Source organism: Triticum aestivum, chromosome 4B (genome assembly GCF_018294505.1).
Source record: "Triticum aestivum cultivar Chinese Spring chromosome 4B, IWGSC CS RefSeq v2.1, whole genome shotgun sequence".
NCBI classification, from domain to species: domain Eukaryota; kingdom Viridiplantae; phylum Streptophyta; class Magnoliopsida; order Poales; family Poaceae; genus Triticum; species Triticum aestivum.
In genome coordinates, this window is record NC_057804.1 from 72,526,695 (window position 1) to 72,550,943 (window position 24,249).

Consider the following 24,249-nt stretch of genomic DNA (forward strand, 5'->3'; position numbering starts at 1 on the left):
TTGTTAGCAACGGTGAACCTTCAAACTATGAAGAAGCGATGGCGGGCCCAGATTCCAACAAATGGCTTGAAGCCATGCAATCCGAGATAGGATCCATGTATGTAAACAAAGTATGGACTTTGACAGACTTGCCCGATGATCGGCGAGCGATAGAAAACAAATGGATCTTTAAGAAGAAGACAGACGCGGATAGTAATGTTACCATCTATAAAGCTCGGCTCGTCGCTAAGGGTTATCGACAAGTTCAAGGGGTTGAATACGATGAGACTTTCTCTCCCGTAGCAAAGCTGAAGTCCGTCTGAATCATGTTAGCAATTGCCGCATACTATGATTATGAGATATGGCAAATGGACGTCAAAACGGCATTCCTTAATTGCTATCTTAAGGAAGAACTGTATATGATGCAGCCGGAAGGTTTTGTCGATCCTGAGAATGCTAACAAGGTATGCAAACTCCAGCGATCCATTTATGGACTGGTGCAAGCATCTCAGAGTTGGAACATTTGCTTTGATGAGATGATCAAAGCGTTTGGGTTTATGCAGACTTATGAAGAAGCCTGCGTTTACAACAAAAATGAGTGGGAGCTCTGTAGCATTTCTCATATTATATGTAGATGACATACTTTTGATGGGAAATGATATAGAACTTTTGGACAGCATTAAGGCCTACTTGAATAAGTGTTTTTCAATGAAAGACCTTGGAGAAGCTGCTTACATATTAGGCATCAAGATCTATAGGGATAGATCGAGATGCCTCATAGGTCTTTCACAAAACACATACCTTGATAAGATATTGAAGAAGTTGAATATGGATCAGTCCAAGAAGGGGTTCTTGCCTGTATTGCAAGGTGTGAAATTGAGCTCGGCTCAATGCCCGACCACGGCAGAAGATAGAGAAAAGATGAGTGTCATCCCCTATGCCTCGGCTATAGGGTCTATTATGTATGCCATGTTGTGTACCAGACCTGATGTAACCTTGTCGTAAGTTTGGTAGGAAGGTACCAAAGTAATCCCAGCAAGGAACACTGGACAGCGGTCAAGAATATCCTGAAGTACCTGAAAAGTACTAAGGATATGTTTCTCGTTTATGGAGGTGATGAAGAGCTCGTCGTAAAGGGTTACGTCGACGCTAGCTTCGACACAGATCTGGATGACTCCAAGTCACAAACTGGATACGTGTATATTTTGAATGGTGGGGCAGTAAGCTGGTACAGTTGCAAGCAAAGCGTCGTGGCGTGATCTACATGTGAAGCGGAGTACATGGTAGCCTCGGAGGCAGCGCATGAAGCAATATGGATGAAGGAGTTCATCACCGACCTAGGAGTCATACCCAATGCGTCGGGGCCGATCTCTCTCTTCTGTGACAACAATGGAGCTATTGCCCTTGCCAAGAAGACCAGGCACATCAAGCGTCGCTTCAATTCCATTTGTGAAAATGTTCAAGATGGAGACATAGATATTTGCAAAGTGCATACGGATCTGAATGTCGCAGATCCGTTGACTAAACCTCTTCCGCGAGCGAAACATGATCAACACCAGAACTCTATGGGTGTTCGATTCATCACAATGTAACTAGATTATTGACTCTAGTGCAAGTGGGAGACTGTTGGAAATATGCCCTACAAGCAATAATAAAATGATTATTATTATATTTCCTTGTTCATGATAATTGTTTATTATTCATGCTATAATTGTGTTATCCGGAAATCGTAATACATGTGTGAATACATAGACCACAACATGTCCCTAGTGAGCCTCTAGTTGACTAGCTCGTTGATCAACTGATAGTCATGGTTTCCTGACTATGGACATTGGATGTCATTGACAACAGGATCACATCATTAGAAGAATGATGTGATGGACAAGACCCAATCTTAAGCATAGCAGAAGACCATGTAGTTCGTTTGCTAGAGCTTTTCCAATGTCAAGTATCTTTTCCTTAGACTATGAGATCGTGTAACTCCCGGATACCGTAGGAGTGCTTTGGGTGTACCAAACGTCACAACATAACTGGGTGACTATAAAGGTATACTACGGGTATCCCCGAAAGTATCTGTTGGTTGACACGGATCGAGACTGGGATTTGTCACTCCGTATGATAGAGAGGTATCTCTGGGCCCACTCGGTAATGCATCATCATGAGCTCAATGTGACCAAGTGTTTGGTCACGGGATCATGCATTACGGTTCGAGTAAAGTGACTTGCCGGTAACGAGATTGAACGAGGTATTGGCATACCGACGATCGAATCTTGGGCAAGTAACATACCGATTGACAAAGGGAATTGTATACAGGGTTACTTGAATCATTGACATCGTGGTTCATTCGATGAGATCATCGTGGAACATGTGGGAGCCAACATGGGTATCCAGATCCCGCTGTTGGTTATTGGCCGGAGAGCTGTCTCGGTCATGTCTGCATGATTCCCAAACCCGTAGGGTCTACACACTTAAGGTTCGGTGACGCTAGGGTTGTAGAGATATTAGTATGCGGAAACCCGAAAGTTGTTTGGAGTCCCGGATGAGATCCCGGACGTCACGAGGAGTTCCGGAATGGTCCAAAGGTAAAGAATTCTATATAAGAAGTCCAGTTTCAGCCACCGGGAAAGTTTCAGGGGTCACCGGTATTGTACCGGGACCACCGGAAGGGTCCCGGGGGGTCTACCGGGTGGGGCCACCTATCCCGGAGAGCCACGTGGGCTGAAAGGGGAAGGGAACCAGCCCCTAGTGGGCTGGTGCGCCCCCCCCTTGGGCCTCCCCTGCGCCTAGGGTTGGAAACCCTAGGGGTGGGCGGGCGCCCCACTTGACTTGGGGGGCAAGTCCCCCCCAGGCCGCCGCCCCCCTTGAGATGGGATCTCTAGGGGGGCGGGGCACCCCCTAGGCCCCCTATATAAAGAGGGGGGAGGGAGGGCAGCTGCACCCTAGTCCCTGGCGCCTCCCTCTCCCCCCGTACCACCTCTCCCTCTCGCTGAGCTTGGCGAAGCCCTGCCGAGATCGTCGCTGCTTCCACCACCACGCCGCCGTGCTGCTGGATCTCCATCAACCTCTCCTTTCCTCTTGCTGGATCAAGAAGGAGGAGACATTTTCCCCAACCGTATGTGTGTTGAACGCGGAGGTGCTGTCCGTTCAGCACTAGGATCATCGGTGATTTGGATCATGACAAGTACGACTCTCTCAATCCCGTTCTCTTGAACGCTTCCGCTCATGATCTACAAGGGTATGTAGATGCACTCCTCTCTCTCATTGCTAGATGAACTCCATAGATTGATCTTGGTGAAGCGTAGAATTTTTTTATTTTCTGCAACGTTCCCCAACAGCTCTCACGCGCCGCGATGGGCGGCAGCGACCTGTTCGCCCTCGACTTTGATGGCGTCTTCTGCGACAGCTACGGCCAGAGCTCCATCTCCGCCGTCAAGGTCTGCTCCTAATTCTGTCCTCCGTCGTGTTTCTTCCGTGGAATACGTGGTTGTGGTTGACTCGATGTGCTGTGGCAGACCGCCAAGGTGAGGTGACCGTGGGTGTTTGAGCAGGTCGACTCCGCCATGGAGGAGTGGATAGTGGAGCAGATGCACCCGTAAGACCCTCCTTTGTTCTTGTAGTCTTGTTCCCCTCCCACTCAAGTACTTAGTTGCTGCCTGTGTACATTCAGTCTGTATATTCGATCATATATTCGGGTTCTTGGCTAACACTAGTATGTCAAACTCCATTTAGAAATGTTGTGATTTTCCAAAACTGAATCTGTTTATTAGTTGGAAGCATCTTTTATGGAGATGTGGGGACGAACAAACCTCCCCCTAATTAAATTCCATGTTGCAATGCACATTATCACAACAAATTTTGCAGCTTACCGTAGCAATGTTGGGTGACAATAATGTGAGAAAAAAGAACAGTAAAACGAATAGCTACCACTTACCCCCACAATGTGATGGATAATTGAGGTTAGTGGGTTGGAATAGTGTGCACTCTGCAGCTTGCTCATTTTGCTGGTTTTGTGATGACTTTCGGTGCCCTGTCTTGAACTACTGAGCCCCTTAGTTTCTGATGTGTAGAAGAGGAACCTGGATATATTGCATAATATCCAGTCAACTTTGCTAGGTACAAAAAACATCACTGGGCACTCTTGGTCCATTGTGAGATTTTCCATATATACATTATTGGTAAGAGCAGCACTTCAATTTGACGGGCATAAGCATTAGTGAAGTGAAATATGCATAGTTTGGATTGGGGATGTAAACATTGTTAAATTTCATTGCACATTAGATTTTTTATTTTCTCTAGATCAGTTTGCTTGAAATGAAAAATTATACCTCATACCTTAAGACTGACCATTAGTTTTCACCATACATGTTGCGCCCACAGAATTCTGATGTGCTTCATTCTTATCTAAAACTGGAGGTATTTCCCACATTGGGCTGGATTGTTGCTATGATTCGGTTGATTTGGACATGCTGTATCATACAACAAAGCAAGAGTCATCGATGCACTGAGAGCTCTGTGTCGTGTCCACTGGCTGAGTGGCAAGCCGGAGCTGCAGTTGCTGAACATAGTGGTTTTACTTTGAGGATCTCATGTCTTTCTCACTATGTGTGCATCTCTCTGTCCTGTTCCCCTTTTTGCTAATCATTCATGCCTTTCATGATCACTATTTTTTTTGGTTTTGTAGTTGTGGGATGCTGGGAGAATGATACCCTGATTAATTAGGATTTAAACATGTTAGCCCAGACCAAGATGGATTAGTTTTGGTGTATTTTTTGGGTTAGAAAAATGTTAAACCTTAACATTTACAGAAACTTTACATATGTTTGTATTATGGTTCAGCTGTAGGTTTGCATAGATAAGTAAATATCACTCTTGCTATCAAAGTGTGTGTTTCATGGGCCTTTCTTTGTTTAAGGGAAATGACTTAATTTTTGTACCAGCCATAATTCTGCTATATGGAAACAATCGGTGCCTATTTCTTTTTTATCCGAATTGAGACATAATTATGCTATATGTAAACAATCACTGCTTCTTTCTTTTATCTATGAACTGAGAAATAACTCTAATCAATTGTTTTTTTATTTACTATCTAAGTATCATTCTTACCTAAAACTTGTGCCCAAACGGGTATTTCTTTCATATATGTCATACATTATCTAACCCCCTCTGCTTCTGTACAATTTTTTGTGTTGACAGATTGCTGGCACCATGTGGATCTTAAGCTCCACCATTTCCTAATTTTGCTCTCCTGGTCACCTCTAGGTTTCCCCGCAAGTCGATGGTGTGCGGACCCTGTGAGCCTGGCTGGCTGTATTGCATCTCGAGGATGCGGCAGAGGTGGCACACGAGCCGATGAAAGAGGAATAATTGAAACCCCAATGCCTCCACACATTCTTGCTCCCTGACAATGGGAGTAGTAGGTTCGGTGCCCGTGGCGTTCGTGCTCATTGGCGGGAAGGTGCAAGGCGCAACTCCGACGCGGTTCCTTGCTGGTTGGATGGCGTTCATGCGTAACCCCGGCACCTACTAAGTACTGCCTTGGCTACAACCTCCCTCAGTGAGCTCTATCTTCCTCCTATTACTCTGCTTTGGCTGCACAGAGGGAGCCCCCGAGCTCCCTCAGTGATTTGGAAGATCTGCCCGTCCATTGTGTTTCCTTTATGTGTTTCCGGCCGTTGGATTGAGGCATTGGACGACCTCGACCGTCGGGTCAAGAGCTCGACAGTGTCGCAATGAATAGTCCTGCTCGTTCGTGCCACCGCCTGTAAAATTGGGTGGCCGCCGAGGGCATTCTCATCATTTCACACACATCCATATAAAAGCAGCACGCCCGTGGTGAAAACCCTACCCACCTCTCTCCTTTCCCACTCCTTAGTCCTTGCCCCGACTCTGGTTGTTGTTCATGTTCAGTTGCTATGATAGGAGCTCCTGTGATGCTCTGGTTTACATGTGGGTGCCCTGGTCCTATAGCTATGCTCCTGGATTTGCTAAATTGACCAGTGGTGTTGGTGCTGGGGCGATGATGATCGACCGTGGCTGAAATAATTGTGCCTTTGAGCAATCGAGGCACCTGTGGGTATCAAGTTGGATCCTCCCTCTTGTCTCTTGATTCCTTTTTGATCCTGTGATACTTGTTGTTCTGTCCTTGGATGGTCATTCTTGTTGAGTGATAACCAGGACAGCTCCACTGTATAAACAGGTTGATCTGGTGATAAGAGATCATGGGGGTAGGTTATATGATCGAGGAACAGCGAATCTGAGCCCACTATGCAATGAACCTTGAATCCTTTTTATTTGTATTTAAAGGTGTTGCTCATTTACGCTCCTATGTTTATATCCGTCCTATGTAAAGATTTCTTCTCTCTCATACCTTTATTGCATATGATTTGTTCTTGATCTTTTATTGTTTGTTGTTGGTCCTTTATTTTGTTTGCGGTTTCTTCTACCAAATCAGGGGCCATTCCAGTTTATTTTGTCCTTATCTCTTCTCCTATCATAACTTCACCTATTCAAGAAGCTTATTTTTTCTAATTTGATACAGTGTCCTCTGATGCAGCCTTTTTCTATTCAGTCATTGGATCAACAAAATATTTACTATTTCAAGCACATTAAAGATATAAACGATTAGATAATGGCTCAAGGTAAAAAGCTATGTGTTGTTTTCATTTAGTAAGTGCTTTAATATAATCCAGCCATTACAACTTTATGACATATTCAAGATACACATTCAGTTAGCCCTTTTAATTGAGCATTGTTTGTTTTGAGTCTATGGGCAATTGTAGTACTCCCATGCCATTGTTAAAGCTCTGCACTTTAATCACACTAAATATAGTTGACTATTTTATTAGCGGTATGTAAATGAGACAATCTAGAAGCTGCAGCAATAAATCCGACCCGATGGCCGAAATGCCCTGAGCTCTGAGAAGCCGCAGGTTCTCGCAATGTGCTTATATGCTAGCTTAGTTATGTATAAATTTGTTTTTATAATAGTCAGATCCAACCTTTGTATTTGCTTCGCTTGTTGTACTTTGGTTAGAAGCAAATAATGTGACGTTGTCCTGTTGTGATGTCCACACTATCACTATCAAAGTGTACAGGTATATTCCTTTTTTTTATCATTTTCACTTAATCTTCCCTGTCCTGTTCATTTTTGAAACTGAGTATTGTATGAGGTCCTACACTCTTCCAGCTTGCTATATTTGTTAAACACATATTGCAATGGTGGGTGACTACTTTAGTTTCATATTTTGACAAGATAGTCTTTCTGTATGTCAAGTAAAAACATGGAAAATGACTGATGGGGAAGAGTTGTCGTGTTTTAGGAACAAGTGCAGTAATGTAATTTTGAGCAAGCGAGAGAGAGGAGTACATTTCTAAGCTACACTTGTGCCTCTGTTCTCAATAGTTTCAAACTGATGTGTTTCTTGCCTTACATGAATTGAACCATGCTAGAAATCAGAGAGTGGACAACTGTAGTTTTAGTTTTTAGTTAAAGTATATTATCTGCTAGCTACTATATACTATGCAACACCACATTTTGAATTATCCAATAGAATTCATGTTCAGACTGTTTTAGGTAGCAGACTGTAACATATGGGGACCCCTGATGTGTACTAGGAAGTGTTTGTTCATTTGTATGGCAACATGTGTTGTAGTGGCCAGGACCCTCTGGTGAGCTCATCCACTCTTTAGTTTTCCATCCCTTTTAATGTTTAATTTTGTTGGCCTTTTAACGTTTAAGAACACCAACCGCTCCAATTCGGTCGACGATGGAGGTTTTCTTCATCCTTGCGATATCCAATCCCTAGTCGCCTAGCAGACCCGTGACACATGCCCTCCTCGCCCCCAACCCCCTCTTCTTGACCATTTGTGCCTTTATGTTTTTATATTATGTTAATAAACCATGTGCTAATACTTTCGTGTTGTTATTGTCATTGGAAAAAGAAGTTTAATACACCCGAGCATTGTTTTGTTCTTCATCAGGTGTATGGATGTGCCTATAACTAAACATAAAAATAGGATAGACACTAAATTCTTTAAAGCAGTAGAAACTGGGAAGTACACAGAGGCTTACTTTCCTGTATTTGGGTGTATATGATTTTTGATATAAAATGAAAATGCAGAGTTGTTCTCACTATGCCAAACTCCACCTTTACTTAAAGCCTTCTATCAGTAGGATATAAGTATGGCAGACTCATTGATCACGTGATGTTGCACACATACAAAAGAACTCATGCACCCAAGTTGTCCCATATTATTATTATGTGGATCCAGCTGTATATTTGATAGATAGGTTGGATGTGCAAGTTCTCTAGAATATGTAACTTTTGAATAACAAGAAACTGGTTTCAAATGCTCCTTCTTATTTTCTGTAGCATAGTTATCTGGTACCTCAGAATTCTATGTCATGGAAGGTAATGTCAAAATACGTTTTTTTGTGATGAGCGCAATTAAGAGTGTCAACTCTATATTAAAAATTAGACTAGATCATTGATGGCGCGCGTTGCTGCGCCCATCTATTTGTACAATGAAGTGTTAGGATTTTCTGTAAATATAAGATCACATGAAACATATTAAATTGCATAAATATAACTGTACATTATTGGCTTGTATAACAACATACAAAACTATTTAGATAGTAAATAGAACTAATCAATACCGCCAAGACAAATACTAAGAAATAATCATTAGATTGTGTACATGGTGCATAAATGACATCTTCACATGCCTCTACGAAGGGCCGCCATGTTGGGAAACAAAGAAGAAAGACAAACCGTGTTGGAATAAAAGTTATAACTCAAATAAATGTGAACATGCGTAAAATGTCAGTGCACCTACATGCTTTTAATACCTCCTTGAGCTGCTCAAGCTAGATATCATGGCTTGGTTATGCATTAGTACTGAAATAAATTTCAGCAAAGAGTCGATCAAATTTTGTTGCATGAGTACTACCTACAGAAAAGACGAAACTTGAATCCTCTTTGACAACATAACATTTGTTCAACTGGCAACAACCAAGCTTTCTGCAATATTGTTAAAAAAGTTTGAGAACAGTCTAGCCTGATTGGCAAGCTCGCTTCTTGCGTAACTATATTTCATCTGACATAGAGCTATCCCAAGTTTGAGCTATCGCTCCCATTGCAGTGAAACCTTGTTCGACAATACAAAAAAGGTCCTAAATTTATACCCGGCTAGAGCTATTCAGAATTTATCTCTATGAATTATATACTAAGGGGAGACGTACTAAAGAGATAGACATTTAAAGGAATCTGTAGCAAACATTGCCTTCTGCTTAAATTTTTGGCATAGCTTCGATCTGTAATAAGCAACATGAGTATTAATGAGGAGTGGGAAAATCAAATAGAAGTATGGAACATACCTTTGTGTTCTTGAGGCCAGTTTATTAAATATTACATATTCAGTCTGTACTCTAGAGAGCAAAAGAAAAAAAAACGTACCTAATTTATAATCTTCATGTAGTATTACTGCTACTCATAACTCAACAAGGTGAAAAATAAATTTTGGATGTTGACATATATTGCAACATAATTCAAGATGCTCATAGACTCTAGTATACTGTACTTGATAATTTGCTTGCTCCAGCATATATATCATTTGGTTTCGTTTCAGGCACTTAATCAACTAATCTGTAGAAGAGGGGGAAACTGTAGGAAGAGCAAGTGGTAAGTATTCAGAATCACGTACTAACGGTGGAACCAAGTTTGTGTTCCATTGCTATCTTAGCATCCATCTGTAACTCAATAGATGGTATACGCAGAAGTTGTTTGATTTATAAGATGGAAGGAATTGTTGAATTAGATATTACAATTCCACCAAGTAATATGTTACCTTGATATTTACAATAACAATATAAAACAACTGATTGCATTCAGATTAGAACATCAAAATATTTACATGTAACAAATTTATGATTTGTCAGGTAGATGATTCAAAAGTTTTGTCCATGCTCGCTTAGGCCTACTCTTAAAGCAGATAAGTTAAAATGCAGTTAGAGGGCTCGCCTGTTAGTTTATCCACATGCAAACAAAGTGAAGTCATTAAGAATCTAGCAAAACTACATTGTAATCTGTTTTGCCATGGTTCTCAAAGCAACTCACATGCATAGTGGGAGATGAGGTCTACTGACACACTGATACAACAAGGCATGGTTTGCTGAAGTAAACAACAATTGAACTTGAACTTATTTCATGCCTAACTCGATGGAACGAAAAGGAACAAACACACATAGAACCGATTCTACCAAAAATATGATAAATATAAACCTTCCTTGCCGTGTAATTAATCATCGTAAAATATGAACCAATGAAAGAATGAAGGAATCACATAGTATAAAAAAATGGGATCGCCATAGAGTGAACATAGATAAGAAATTGATTTGGACCGAAGGAATTCCAAATGGCACACACATCTAGAGGAAAATGCTCAGCTGACAAAAATTCCTAGCTAATAAATTATTACTGTAATCCTGCAACAGCAACCAATACTGTCTGACGGTAACACTCTTTTCCACTTGGAGCAAAGATTCAAGTCTGCTTCATAAAATAAAACTCAGAGCGGGTAACTTCTTGTGTGCAGTACTGAAACATGACCACTAAGACACTCTTCCTGCCTTTTCTAGTTGGTTGTTTCCACACAAGGAAGCTACAAAGAACATGACGTGCAGAACACACCTATGACTATGAGGATGATGGCATGATAAAGTTGAACATAATTATATTTTGCAACAACCAATTACCTATATTAATCAAATGACACCATAGAAAAGTTATTAGAAAGAACTACCAATACCTGAACATTAAGTTCCTCCATAAATATTTGCTTTACCTCCTCATAGCACAACGTTTTGACCTGCAACTGGCTCCACCAGAACAGAGAGAAATCGCAGATTGGATGAAATATCATACGGGGGTGAGTGGAAGACAGAGATAAAAAAAGTTGGCAAAGTTGTATGAAGGTGATTGACTGGCTACCTTGGGAGGAGGGGATTTGACATCAACGTCTAGAGGAGGAGGGTGTCATGATGCATAGATAAACGCCCAAATCTAATCCTCTTGGTCCAGCCCAAATCCCCTTGATCCAGAGCCACAAGGCCAGTGGCGGCAACATACGGCCCTGGATGGTAGCGGCGGTGGCGTTCCACATTCATGAACGGATCTGAGCACTCAGGTAGACGGGGGGACGTGTCATCGTGGTAAGCAAAACGACCGAGGGGGTGCTGCTTCCTAGAAAGCTAGCGCTTAGCGGTGGGCATTGCTGCTAGTCTGCTAGAGATCAAGAAAGGGGGAGGTGCACCATTGCTTGAGGTCGTGATAGGCGACGATGCAGGGAAGGCTGCATCGCAGTAGGCTGTAGGATTCCCGCCCAGCCGCCAGGATCGCCATGGCCGTCGCTCCCGCATCGTTCGCGACCTAGCTCGGTCCTCCATGGGAAGAGCCGCCACGCGAGCGAAAGAGACCAGGGTCGCGAGCAGGACCAGTAGGCCCAATTGAATCTTAGGTACCCAAAAAAACCGCCGGAGCAGTGGCCCGAGAAGGTTAGCGTTTGTTAGGAAGCCTGTACGTGTGATTTGTGCGCGATTAAGAGCGAATCGGACGGCCAGAAAAGTCTAAAAGAGACAATCCAACGGATAGAAATGCTGATGGCCTGAGAGGGCTGGGAGGATGCTCAGTTTTAATATATCTAAATTAAACATTAGCTCTGACCAGATGGCCATTTATTTTGTCATATTATAGGGCAGATAAAGAGTGGATGCCCAACTGCTCCGATGTAGGCCACTCCGAATCAATTATCCGATATATGGCATCACTTGAAGGTAACTAAGAAACCGGCGACCCAGTTTTTGTTGTGCCTGCATTATTTTCTATGCCAGAATACTTCCCATTACCCAGTTCTACTTTGGTATTTCCTTCTGCATCGGCTTATTAGATTTCAACCTTACATGTTCATCTTGGAAAAGATCTTACATCATAATTTGGTGTCTCCGATCAGTGCTAATCAATAAAAAAATTGTTGTTTCTTGTCATGATGAACATTTTATAGTTGTAGCATAATTAGATGATGATATTTTTAAGGTTAATTGATTTATGAAAATACTTCCATTATTATTCTGCATATCGCCATTTCTTTTACTGTATACACGCTTTCGAAAGTTGGCTAAGTAATTGGTTCACACGTAGTGTGCTGTGACATACCTCATCTCTTCATGCAAATATAATCCACGACATTGTCTATTTCTATTGTGTGCTCCATCGAGATGTTAAATGAACTTCTAAATACATATAGCACGTGACGGAGACACATGACCACCGGAAGAGTTCACTAATTTATATGCTTAGGCAGGTTCACTGGATGATATGCATAATGGATCATAGGTACTATTTGGTTTAGTTTAATACAAAAAATTTCTATACAATCTGTTGATATTAAGGTATAATAACTGAAAACTTCCAGAGGTTAATGGGAAGGCAGAACTGATAAGCATAAGCATAAGCAGCTAGAAATGTTTTGTCTGCTTGTGAACAGATAAAGCCAAAAAAGAATGTGCGCTATGATTATAAAAATATCACGCCATATGAGTATAAGTAAGAATACTAATGAGCTTCCGCTCATGCTTATGAACTGATCCATCTACTTATATAGAATGATGAGATGTGATCATACACTTGCATTATCCAATTTCTTACTACTAATTAGATAAGTTCAGTTGTAACGGAGTTGGTATCATGCCCTTTTACATTGTGTACATTGTTTGGTATTCAAGATAAAATCATGCTGTTTTTTTCCTCATTTGAATGTGAATGACATGATGCATGTTTCTGTGCTCGCTGGTCCTCTTTTGTCCTGACCATTATGAATTTATAGCATGTCATATATACATTGATTTTTCCCATTAGATATCATATGCTTTGCCTTCTACCAATACTACTATTTATGGTCTCATGCCTCTCTGTCATGATTCTCCCAATTTTAAAGAGGTACAGAAACATTACTTTCTTTGACAGGGTTTGTCTATATTTATCTTTAAGGCTACAACCTGGAGTCTCATGGGGGTGTGAAGATGATACCTAAGTAATCTAGGGCATTGCTTTGTTAGGGGTTCACTTATGTACAAGAATGGCATGTTCTTTCTTGTGTAATATATTGTGGTTTTTTTGTGCTCAACACCATCTGGACTATGTATCACTGTAACCTGCTTTATGGTTTGGACCTGAGCATTGGAGCATGGTGCTGGACAGGGAACAAGTCCCTAAGACCGCTCTTTGGAATTCCAATATACATGGAGATAGAAGTGACATTTGAGGGCCAACAAATATGTTGTATCGTGGATGTCCCCCTTTACATCATTGTTTCATGAAATGCACTAACGCTCCCGGAAGGTTGTCCTGAGTATATTTGTATATTTGTTACAACAAGTATGATTTGGTTTGAAGTTATCCAATGTCGTGTGATGAACCATGATGTTTAGTATGGAATTATTAGTGAGAGTTTAGTAACCTCCTGCTTTTTGAGATGTTACCTTTGTAGCGAAGATGTTTTTAGAATAATTTGAACCTATATTGGGCCGTTGCCTTATGCATGGATGTGCTGCAAACTTTGTTTTAGATTAGGACATTGCTCTCTCATGTTCGCCCTCTTGGTACTGAACTGAATGGAAGTGGTTACCATTCATGGTCTCATGAATGTAATGAACAATCTTACGATGATGTTGAACTTGACGGTCTAATGAATGTTTCTTCTACTTCTTTATTTTGTTGTCCTATTTCAATATGTATGCTAAACTAGGATTCCTACTAACTCAAGAATTACTTGCTTCACCACATCGTTGGGACCGGCACCCTCGCGCCATGGCGCGTTGCCGATCTAGTACATGGGAGACGTGAACCATCAGCTGGTTTTACGGACCTTGTGGAACCTTTCGGCTGGTTTTTGGAAGGTTCTAAAAGGTTATTTTGCAACGATTTTTTTGGGTTTTTTTATTTTCTGCCTTTTCCAGTTCTTGCAGGTTTTTTCTGTTTTATTTTTTTTCTAGTTTTACAAATACGTGAAGATTTCATAAATTCATGAACATTTTTTGAATTTGTGAACAATTTTCAAATTCATTAACATTTTTTGAGTTCGTGATTATTTTTTGAATTTTACTTCATAAAATAATACGAATTCATGAATATGTTCAAGTTCACAAACAATTTTTGAAATCACTAGCATTTTTGAATTTTCTAAGATTTTCAAATACGTGAGCCTTTATAAAACAGTTCTGTATATTTATGAAAGAAAGTTCAGTCTATATTAAAATAAGTGCGCTGTATGTTTTGAAAAAAATGTTTAGCATGTATTAAAAAATTGTTTATTGTATCTACTTATACCCCTATAAAAAAAGAAAGGACGGAGAACCAAACAATCAGACCCATCCAGATCTAATGGCCCTTAATTTTCTGATGTTTAACGCTAAAAACACACATCAAGCCACTAAACCATCGATCGCAAACCCTGCCCTGCCGTTCAAGAAAATAAACTCTGGCAACAACGCACGAGGCACGACCTACTGCCCCTCCCCCTCCCAACGAACGGCACAACACGGGCGGTTCCTCCCCTGCGCCGTTCGCCGCCCCGCCGTTGCTCCCGCAGCCGTTAGCCGCCGCTGTTCGCCGCCCGCCGTGGGTCGCCACGGGCTGCATCGCCCTTCGCCGCCGGGGGCCGCCACGCCCTTCGCACTTCCCTCTGCTGAACTGCCCACCACTTGGCGGCCTCTCTCCATGCCTCCTCGCCGCCTTCCCGACGCCCTCGCCAACGCGTTCTCGGTGGGGCTCCTCGCCCTCTCACTGGACCTTGCACACTCCTCGGCGCCGTCGCCCCCCCCAACCCCGGGTCGCCGTCGCTGTTGTGCCCTCGCCGGCGCGCTTGTCGCCGGTCTTTCTAATCTACAGCGGCAACATCAGCTTCTGCGGGTGGGCAGACGCTAATCTGCATTCAAGGGAAGATTTATATACACTCGTGGCTCATTTATTTGTTTTACTGTTTGTTCTGCAAATATTCTCTAATGCCAGCCATAGTAGGTGCTGCGGCGAACACCGTCCATGATGCTAGCGATGTACATGTGAGGAACAGAACGGAGCCATGGTGGAGAACGTCAGCACTCTTGTGGCTTTTGTGCTACCCATATGAGACTACGTCTCCCGTCGCTAACTAAGGTAATTCTTCACCAATCCCACTACATGTTTGTCATAGTTACGAGATTCAGTTGATTGATGCTCGCAGCCATGATTCATGGTCAGTTGGACCAAATCGGACATGCTATCAGGTCCTTATTTCTGAAAGTTGGCTCTGTTTTGGTTATGGTTTTTATTGTATCTAAATAAACAATTTGAATTATGGCTTATGGTGAAGGCCAGAGGATATTCTTTCCATTATGGTAATTGAAAGTTACATATGGAAGAGTAGAATTTTCAGTTTCTTATTTTATTTTTACTGTCGATCGTTAAAGGAGAACTTTAGGTTTCTTATTTAGGTTGGACATTATCAGGAATCTTGTTCTGTCGCCTCTGCTTACTTTACTCTAAGGCAATATGTCCTTCTCTGAATTTATTCCAATATTGCAGAGCCTCTTCTATTTTTTCCTTTTGGCATGGACTAGGATTCACATTGAGTACTACAGTATTCTGTAGAGTACATGTCTGATTATTATTATTTTCCCTACACATATTCTATGGATGTGAAATAGGATAATCTGTACTGAATTTCTATCAACAACAAGCGCCTCGATGAGGACACTGAATTTCTCTCCTGTGAGCAATCATTAATCTCCCACTATGTTCTTATTCCTCCATTGTCAATGATACGCCACGTTTTAAAAATCTGATTGGTTCATGTATGGTGTAGCTGTGTTGTTGTGTATGACCAAAACAAGAGTCTTGATCTTGTGAAATCCCTATGGGCTTGCCTGTAAAACCTAATCGTTTCTAATTACCTGTTTCTGAAGTGCAAAACACAGGACATCCACAGTTCAGTATTCTGAACTGAAACTCGACAGTTTTACTGGAAAGAAATTAACATATAATTATATAAAAACAAGTTATACAAAATTCATGGATGTGGGTATTATGGACAGAATTCTTCTTTGCACAGACCTGAGTACTTGGTAGTGTAAATAAATAAATGGATGAGCTTTCAGAAGGTTTCATACAACTGCAATCTGCAGATGCACTGTTCAAGAAAAAGGGAACCCAACTGCCTATAGTTCAGGCCAGCCTCTGATATGTCTTTTTGATTGAGTTAACTGGCACCGGAATCTGAATGTCTTTCACAGAGTTATGGTTGTCCAGCTCATTCAGACATTTTGTTTCTCTTGCGACAAACATCCTATCTTCTGTACTTCCAAGCTCCTATATTTTTGAACTAGACAATCAGCTTCTAGCTGTGCTGCACTTGCCATATTTCTTCTCAAACTAAACTTCTACACCAATGCCATTTTGTGTTTTTTTAAACTCTGATGCTATTGTTTCAACCATTAATATTGAAATGTGTTCCCCAAGCATATTTGATATTTAACTGTGCTTTGGTAAGGTGCCAGGTGCTACTGGACAAGTAGATACAGAAATACTTATCAGTGGTGGTCAGCAGCCAGCAAGAGAATTGTTTCCATCTCATGCCATATATTTGTGTTGTATCAGTATCTAAACTGCTCCTGTGTGCAGGTAACATAGGCAACAATTCAAGTATCGAAGGAACCTATGGCTTTTGGAGTTCTGCTAGGAAAATTCTCTTTTGTAAGAAGGCCAAATCTTTTCCAAGGATTTTCAAGTGACCATGTATTTCAGGTTTCTGTTCTGTCTCCATTTTTAGGCTTCCTTGAAGTTCTACTGAAATGGCTATTTTGAGTGTTCGCTATCATTTCAATATGAAGTAACACGAGAAGTCAAATTTTGTTGCATTTTCTATCCATATATGAAAAGAAATGAGTCTTAGGTAAATTTTGAAACTGTTATGCATAAAACAACTAATCTGTCGCTATAAACAAAAATTTAATTGTGTTATGCTTCATGAACATATTGCCATCTCTGAGAAGATAGTTTCAAGATATGTATTTCTATTCAACGGTCCCTTTGCCTTCTTTTAGTAAAAACAATAGGGGGCGTGCAGAAATGAGCCATATATAGCGGAATGTGCTATATGTAACACAAATTTTACTACTCCCTCCGATCCAAATTAGTTGACGCAGCTTTAGTTCAACTTTGTACTAAAGTTGTACAAGAGTTGCGTCGATTAATTTGGACCGGAGGGAGTAAGTATATTTTGGAAGTGCATTTAAAAGAATCAGTGTATCGCGAGATACAATTTTTCATCATGCATTGTAATTGATATGCTACGATATATAATTTTGATTGGTTGATAGGCATAGTTGTGTTATTCTTGAAAAAGGTTACGTTGCATCAGATTGCTAAGAATCAGTAACCTCAACAATTATAAGCTCCTTGTCGATGTTGTCTCAGAGGGCCAAACTCAGCAACCTGGTGTATGACCAAAAGAAGAGGCTAAACTTGTGAAAATCCCTATAGACTTACCTGCAGGAATATGATATTACAAATGTTCAACGTATGACAACAATAGAGCTGCTGATGATCTATAACTTCTGTGCACTGGCATGTGACTTGTGCTCTTGTAGGGACAGAATTAAGCTTTTTATAGTCATCTGAGGGGACGACATTTAATTATTTCTCTCCGTATTAGTTGTCCCTTTGCTGACCACATGTTTATTATGGTGCCTTTTCTTGCTCTTCAATGAAGTGTCTTGCCTTCTTATGTCTTGACCTAACACTGGGTGTAATGTACTACAATTTTTGTATCTGTGTTCTGCTTAACTAAGATGTGCTTTGAATCCAAATCGGAAGCAACTATTTACTCATCCTATTTTGACTTCCATGTATGCCCAGAGTATAACATCAATTGTAACAAATTATGTAGTTCTGTAGATTTCATTGCTTCCCCGTGGTTTTAACATGTCAGAGCTGGAGAATCATCATGCAGCTGCATCTCCGTTAGGATCAGGGGACGTTCCCCGTTTATAAAGACCAAATGAGCATAATATTTTTATAGTTATTTTTTGACTGAAAGTCTGCCAAAATTTACAATTGTTGTGAAACTTCTTGCTCTGATTTGTCGGCTGAAGTAGCAGAGATCATCGTGGCTAAATCCTTTTTGTATGGTCTGAAAGGTTGTTGATTGTCTGAACGTTCTTTATTCTGCAAATGATTGTAAATCTTGTCTGCTACTTGACTATTAATGATTATTTACAACATTTGAAGATGTGAGCACATGCATTATCTATCTGAATCTGATATGTTGTGAAGGTTTTTAAGTGACCAAGCACATTTCTCATTTGGCTGCTCAGTCTGTATCTATACACAAAACCACTTCGTGGGCATGTACATTTCTAGCTCTGTTTGAAGCCATCTCTCTGCAACCATTTCATTCTCCATCCAAATTGGATTCCTTGGTCACAATACATACTTATTTTAAATTATCTTTTGAACAAAGTTCACTCTGGATGACAATTATGTTTGTATTTTGACTATGAGTCACGAAGTTTTGGCGTGGTAGCTGACAGGGCTACTGACGGCGGTGACGCGTGGCTTTTGGGACGACGACGTCAAGTGCATTGTGTACACATTGCACTCCAAATGTCCGACAAAATGTCCACACTAAAGATAGATTCAAATGAAAAGGAAAACATTGCTACATGGACATGACCCGGTCGAAACCATGCCGAGTCAGCTTCAACTGAGTTGAGGGACGAAACTTCTTTGGTTTGAAAAGTTCAAGTTGTAAGTTGTCTTGTTTTTAAGTTGAGGTATGAAATCTGCACTTCTCAATTAGTTGAAGGACTAAGAATAGACTTTCTCATCATTTTATGCTGGTGTGATTCTTATTTGGTCAAAGTTTGACGTGCGTTGCACGTGTAAGCTTACTAGTAACTTAAAAAGTTTAGTGCATATTAAAAAAGTGTTCACCATATATTAAATAAATGTTCAGTGCGTATTAGAAAAAATGTTCAGTGTGTATAATTAAAACATTTCATCGTAAGTAAAACGTCTAACGTAGTGAAAATTGTTCAAATGCATTTATAATATTTTGATGTCTATTCAATTTTTTAATCATATATTAGAGAATTATTCACTGTGTATTAAAAAAATTGTTTACCATGTACTAAAATATTTTTTAAAGAAAAAGAAAAAGAAAACCTACCACGCTAGATTTTTTTGAGAATTTTTTCTTAGGAGAGCCTGTTCCCTTGATGAGCCATGCCCATATAAGCTGCATGAGAGCGGTAGCTGGGATGCAAATCTCTATAAGCGATATATATCACCGCCCCCTTCTTTAATCTTCTTTGTTACAACTACAAAAATATCTTTATATTCATTTCATTTTTAATTTTTCCTTATGTAACAAAGAAATGAAAAGTAAACAAATGCAAACAAAAAATAGTCTTATGAAGAAACTTGACAAGATCTGAAAAGAAAAGAAAAACTTAACCAATTGCATGCAAAAGAAAAAAAAGGAGAAAAATGTAAGAAAAACTTACAATTAGAAAAATATTGTGACGCAAAAAGGATAAATTTAGAAACCTCTCGTTGCAGTGGCGTTGTATGATTGTATCCTTTGCAGTTACAGAAGGGTTGCAGCATTTCCAGTTGTAACTCTACTGGTGAACATGCAGGTGGCCAACATCCCTTCCTCTCAGTTGCAGTCGCATTGTGCCCCTTGCAGTTGTAGGCGAGTTGCGACACATGTAGTTGCAACTCCAGTGGTGGGCATGCAGCTGGCCAACATCCCTCCCCTAAGTTGCAATCGCGTTGTACCCCTTCCTGTTGCAACTCTAGTGGTGGACATGTAACTAACATCCCCCCTCAGTTGTAGTCATGGTGTACGCCTAGTAATTGCAGGCGGGTTGTGACACGTGCAGTTGCAACTCTAGGGGTGGACATGCAACTGGTAAGGTTGAAAAAGATGTGCCACTTGCAGAGTTACAACCGTGTTGAAGGCATTCAATCGCAATTGGAGTGATACTTGCAGTCGTGTGTCTAGCGGCAGACATGCAAATACCCTCTCCTCTCAAGAAAACATCACTAAGTTGCGGTCGCACTGAAGATACGCAGTTGCAATGAGAGGCAAGACTTGCAATTGTGTGATGTTGAACATGTGTACATGCACGTAGGTCTGGGTCTTGTATGCAGTACCTGTAGTGTTTATTTCCCTCTGTATGTACGTGTATCTTAGGAGACAAGATACCGGTCGCACCCCTTGTACCTATATATATGCGCCTAGTGCACGATCAATCAATTATCGATGCATCAAATCATTCTCTACATGGTATCTATCGCAAGTCGATCCTCCCGCTTCCGCAAACCCTAGCCACCGCCTCGGGCCGCCGCCACCGCCGCCGCGATCTACCGCCGCCGCTGCCCCAAGCCGGCGCCACCTCTCCTCCCCGCAGCGCCGCCCTTCTCCCACCGCCACACCGCTTCCCCACAGCCGCGCCGCCACCTTCCCCACGCCATCGCCGCCATGTCGTCCAACGCCTCCACCTACTCCAACCCCTTCGCCGTCGACCCTGTTGAAATCCGCGACATCAACGTCCATGCTCGCGTCCCCGTGGTCCTCGACGCCTCCAACTCCACATACTTCGCGTGGAAGACGTACTTCTCGCTGCTCTTCCGCGAGAACAACCTCGTGGATCACGTGGATGGCACCGTTGACTCCCGTGCCATGGTGGACGACGCCGAGTGGACCGTGATCGACGCCATGATCATCCGGTGGTTCTTCACCACCATCTCCAAGGACTTGTTCCACACGGTCGTGAGCGCCGGCGACGATGCCCGCGCCATGTGGGTCAAGCTGAATGGCCTCTTCACCGACAACAAGCTTCAGCGCCGTGTTTTTTTGCAGCAAGAATTTTTTGACTGTCACCGGGATGAACAGTCCATTGATGACTACTGCCCGCCGCCTGAAGACGTTCGTGGACGAGCTCTGTGACATTGGAGCCAAGGTGGATGACGACCTCCTCCTCAGCATGCTCACCGCCGGCCTCAACGAGGACTTCGGCAACGTTGCCTCCAACCTCACCTTGATGGCGGAGCCCTCCTTCCCCAAGTTTGTGGCGTACTTGCGGTTGGAGGAGCGCCGGATGAAGGGGGTCAAGAAGCGTGTGCAGCATCACGCCCTCACCGCCGGCATCTCACGTGGCGCCCCTCCACCGTCCGCCCCACCCACGCCGCGCCAGCAGCCGCCGCCCCCCGCTCCTCCGGGGTACTTCCCCCTCGCGCCCCTCCCGCTGGCCCCCGCAGCCGGGTGATGGACGTCGCGGCAACCGCCGTGGGGTCGTCCGCAAGGAGCAACATGCGCCGGGGGAGGGGGGCTCGTCAGCAGCAGCAGGTGACTCCTCCATGGACGTACGACACCAACCCGTGGATCGGCGTCGTCCACACGTACTCGATGCCGGTCCCTCGGGCTCCTGCTCCGGGCATCCTTGGGCCTCGCCCGGTGGGCCACCAGGCTCTCTTCGCCGCGTAAAACGCCGCTCCCTATAGCGGCTACGGTGCCCCCCCCCCCGCGCCCGCGCCGGCCTATGGGGCCACGCCCGCCTACAGCGCCCCCGCCGCGCCGACCTTCGATGCAGCACCCACGCCGGCCTACGGAGGGTTTCACCCTCCCCAGGTGCCGCCACCGTGGGACCCGGCCCTGCTCGCTGGCCTGCACTCTGCCCCGTCCCCGAGCTCCTACGGTGGCGGTGGTGACTGGTACATGGACTCGGGCGCCACCGCTCACATGACTGCTCATCTCGGTAACCTCATGTCTGCCACTCCCGTTCATACTCCCACCCGTATCACCGTTGGTAATGGTTCCTCCCTACCCACTACACATGTCGGTCATATGTCTTTTCCCTCTACTTCTACTCCTGTCAATATGTCTAATGTTCTTGTTTCTCCTGACATAGTCACTAATCTTGTTTCTGTTCATCGCTTTGCTCATGAGAATCCTATCACTGTTGAATTTGACGATATCGGTTTTTCTGTGAAGGACACTCGTACACGGATGGTACTCCACCGATGTGACAGCCCGGACGAGCTTTACCCAGTGCATCCCTCCAGCGCCATCACCACCCGTCGTCCCATCGCCTTCGTCGCCAGCGTCGATCTTTGGCATGCCTGTCTCGGTCATCCCAACTCCACCGTTATGCGTCATATTCTTCAGAGTTTTTATTTCTCATGTAATAAGGTCGACGATCACACTTGTGAGGCTTTCCTTCTTGGAAAGCACGTTCGTCTTCCCTTTAGCGAGTCTACAAACATTTCCACCTTTCCATTTCAGTTATTGCATAGTGATGTTTGGACATCCCCGGTTGCTAGCAACACGGGCTATTTATACTATCTGGTGATATTGGATGATTTCTCTCATTATGTGTGGACATTCCCTCTCCGTCGCAAGTCCGGCGCTCTTGCCACACTCACAGCCTTTTATTCATATGTCACCACACAGTTCGGTCGTCCCATTCTTGCCTTGCAGACTGACAACGACAAGGAGTTTGACAACGTCACCGTTCGCAACTTGCTTGCGTCCCACGGCACCATATTTTGTCTCACCTGCCCCTACACGTCCCAGCAGAATGGTCGCGCCGAGCGCGTCCTTTGCACCATTAATGACTGTGTCCGCACGTTGCTCTTCCACTCCTACGTGCCTCCTCGGTTCTGGGCGGACGCGCTCGCGTCCGCTAGCCTCCTCATTAACATTCGCACCTGTCGCTCCCGCTGGAACTACACTCCTCACCAGCTTCTCTTTGGTGCAGCTCCATCTTATGATGGTATTCGCATTTTCGGGTGTCTCTGTTATCCTAGGATCGCGTCCACTGCTCCTCACAAACTCGTTCCCCGGTCGCTTCCTTGCATTTTCCTTGGTTATCCTCCCAAATTCAAAGGTTACCGGTGCTATGATCCAGTGTCCCACCACGTTTTCACTTTGCGGCATGTGTACTTTGATGAACTGGTGTTCCCGTTTCAACAGGTACCGTCACCTTCGGTGTCTCCCGCGGCGCGGTTCGCCCCTACCTCCACCTCTGGCGGACCGCCTAGCCGCACACCGGACTCGGCCCTGCTCACGCTCCTCGCGTCGGCGGCCCCTGGCGCGGCCCCTGTCACCGCGCCCCCCTGGCGGCCCCCGTTGTCGCGGCCTCCTCGGCCGCCCCCGCCGCGGCCCCCGCAGTGGCCCCCGCCGCGGCCCCTGATGCGGCCCCCGCGCCCCCGTCGCTGCGGCCGCACCCCTCACCGGTGTGGTCACTCGGGCTCGGACCGGGACACTTTGTCCCAGCACGCGCTACCCGTCAGACGAGTACGCGTGTGCCGCATCTACTTCAGCGCCGTCTCCGCTACCCACCTCCGCTCGCGCAGCCCTTCGGGATCCGAACTGGCTAGCTGCGATGCGTGAGGAGTTTGACACCCTGCAGTGCAACCGTACATGGCAGCTTGTTCCGCGGCCTCCCCGTGCCAATGTCATCACTGGCAAGTGGGTCTTCTGCCACAAGACTCGCCCCGATGGTTCTCTCGAGCACTACAAGGCGCGTTGGGTGGTGCGCGGCTTCCGCCAGCGTGCCGGCGTGGACTTCACCGACACCTTTGCCCTGGTTGTCAAATCGGGCACGATTCGCGCTGTCCTCCAGCTTGTTGTTTCTCGCGCCTGGCCGGTCCACCAGCTCGGTGTCTCTAATGCTTTCTTGCATGGCCATCTCAACGAGTAGATATTCTGTTAGCAGCCTACTGGTTTCGTCAACACCGACTATCTGGACCATGTGTGCTTGCTGGTTGAAGCACGCGCCTCAGGCCTGGTACCAGCGGATCGCGGCCTTCCTTCAGCAGCAGGGGTTCCGGTCCACACGGTCCGATGCCTCCCTGTTTGTCTATCACCAGGGCCCCACCACCGTGTACCTCCTACTATATGTCGATGACATCATCCTGACTGCGCCCTCGCCAGCGCTCCTTCAGTAGATCACAACTCGCCTCGGCACCGAGTTCACCCTCAAGTACTTGGGGGCTCTCCACTACTTCCTCGGCATCAAGGTGGTGCACCGGGCCACTGGCTTCTTCCTGCACCAGCAGAAGTACGCCTACGAGCTTCTGGAGCGAGCGGGCATGCTTAACTGCAAGCCTGCTCCCACGCCTGTCGACACGAAGGCTAAGGTGTCCGCCGTCGAGGGTTCTCCGGTGTCCG

General features: G+C 44.1%; 1 long non-coding RNA gene across 1 annotated transcript; it reads left to right on the top strand.

Moving 5' to 3' along the window:
• Positions 1-3,494: 3,494 nt before the first annotated feature.
• On the top strand, positions 3,495-13,372 carry LOC123094462 (uncharacterized). The gene is made up of 3 exons (XR_006445840.1): positions 3,495-3,571; positions 11,730-11,809; positions 12,999-13,372. It is a non-coding gene; the product is annotated as an uncharacterized lncRNA (long non-coding RNA).
• Positions 13,373-24,249: the final 10,877 nt, after the last annotated feature.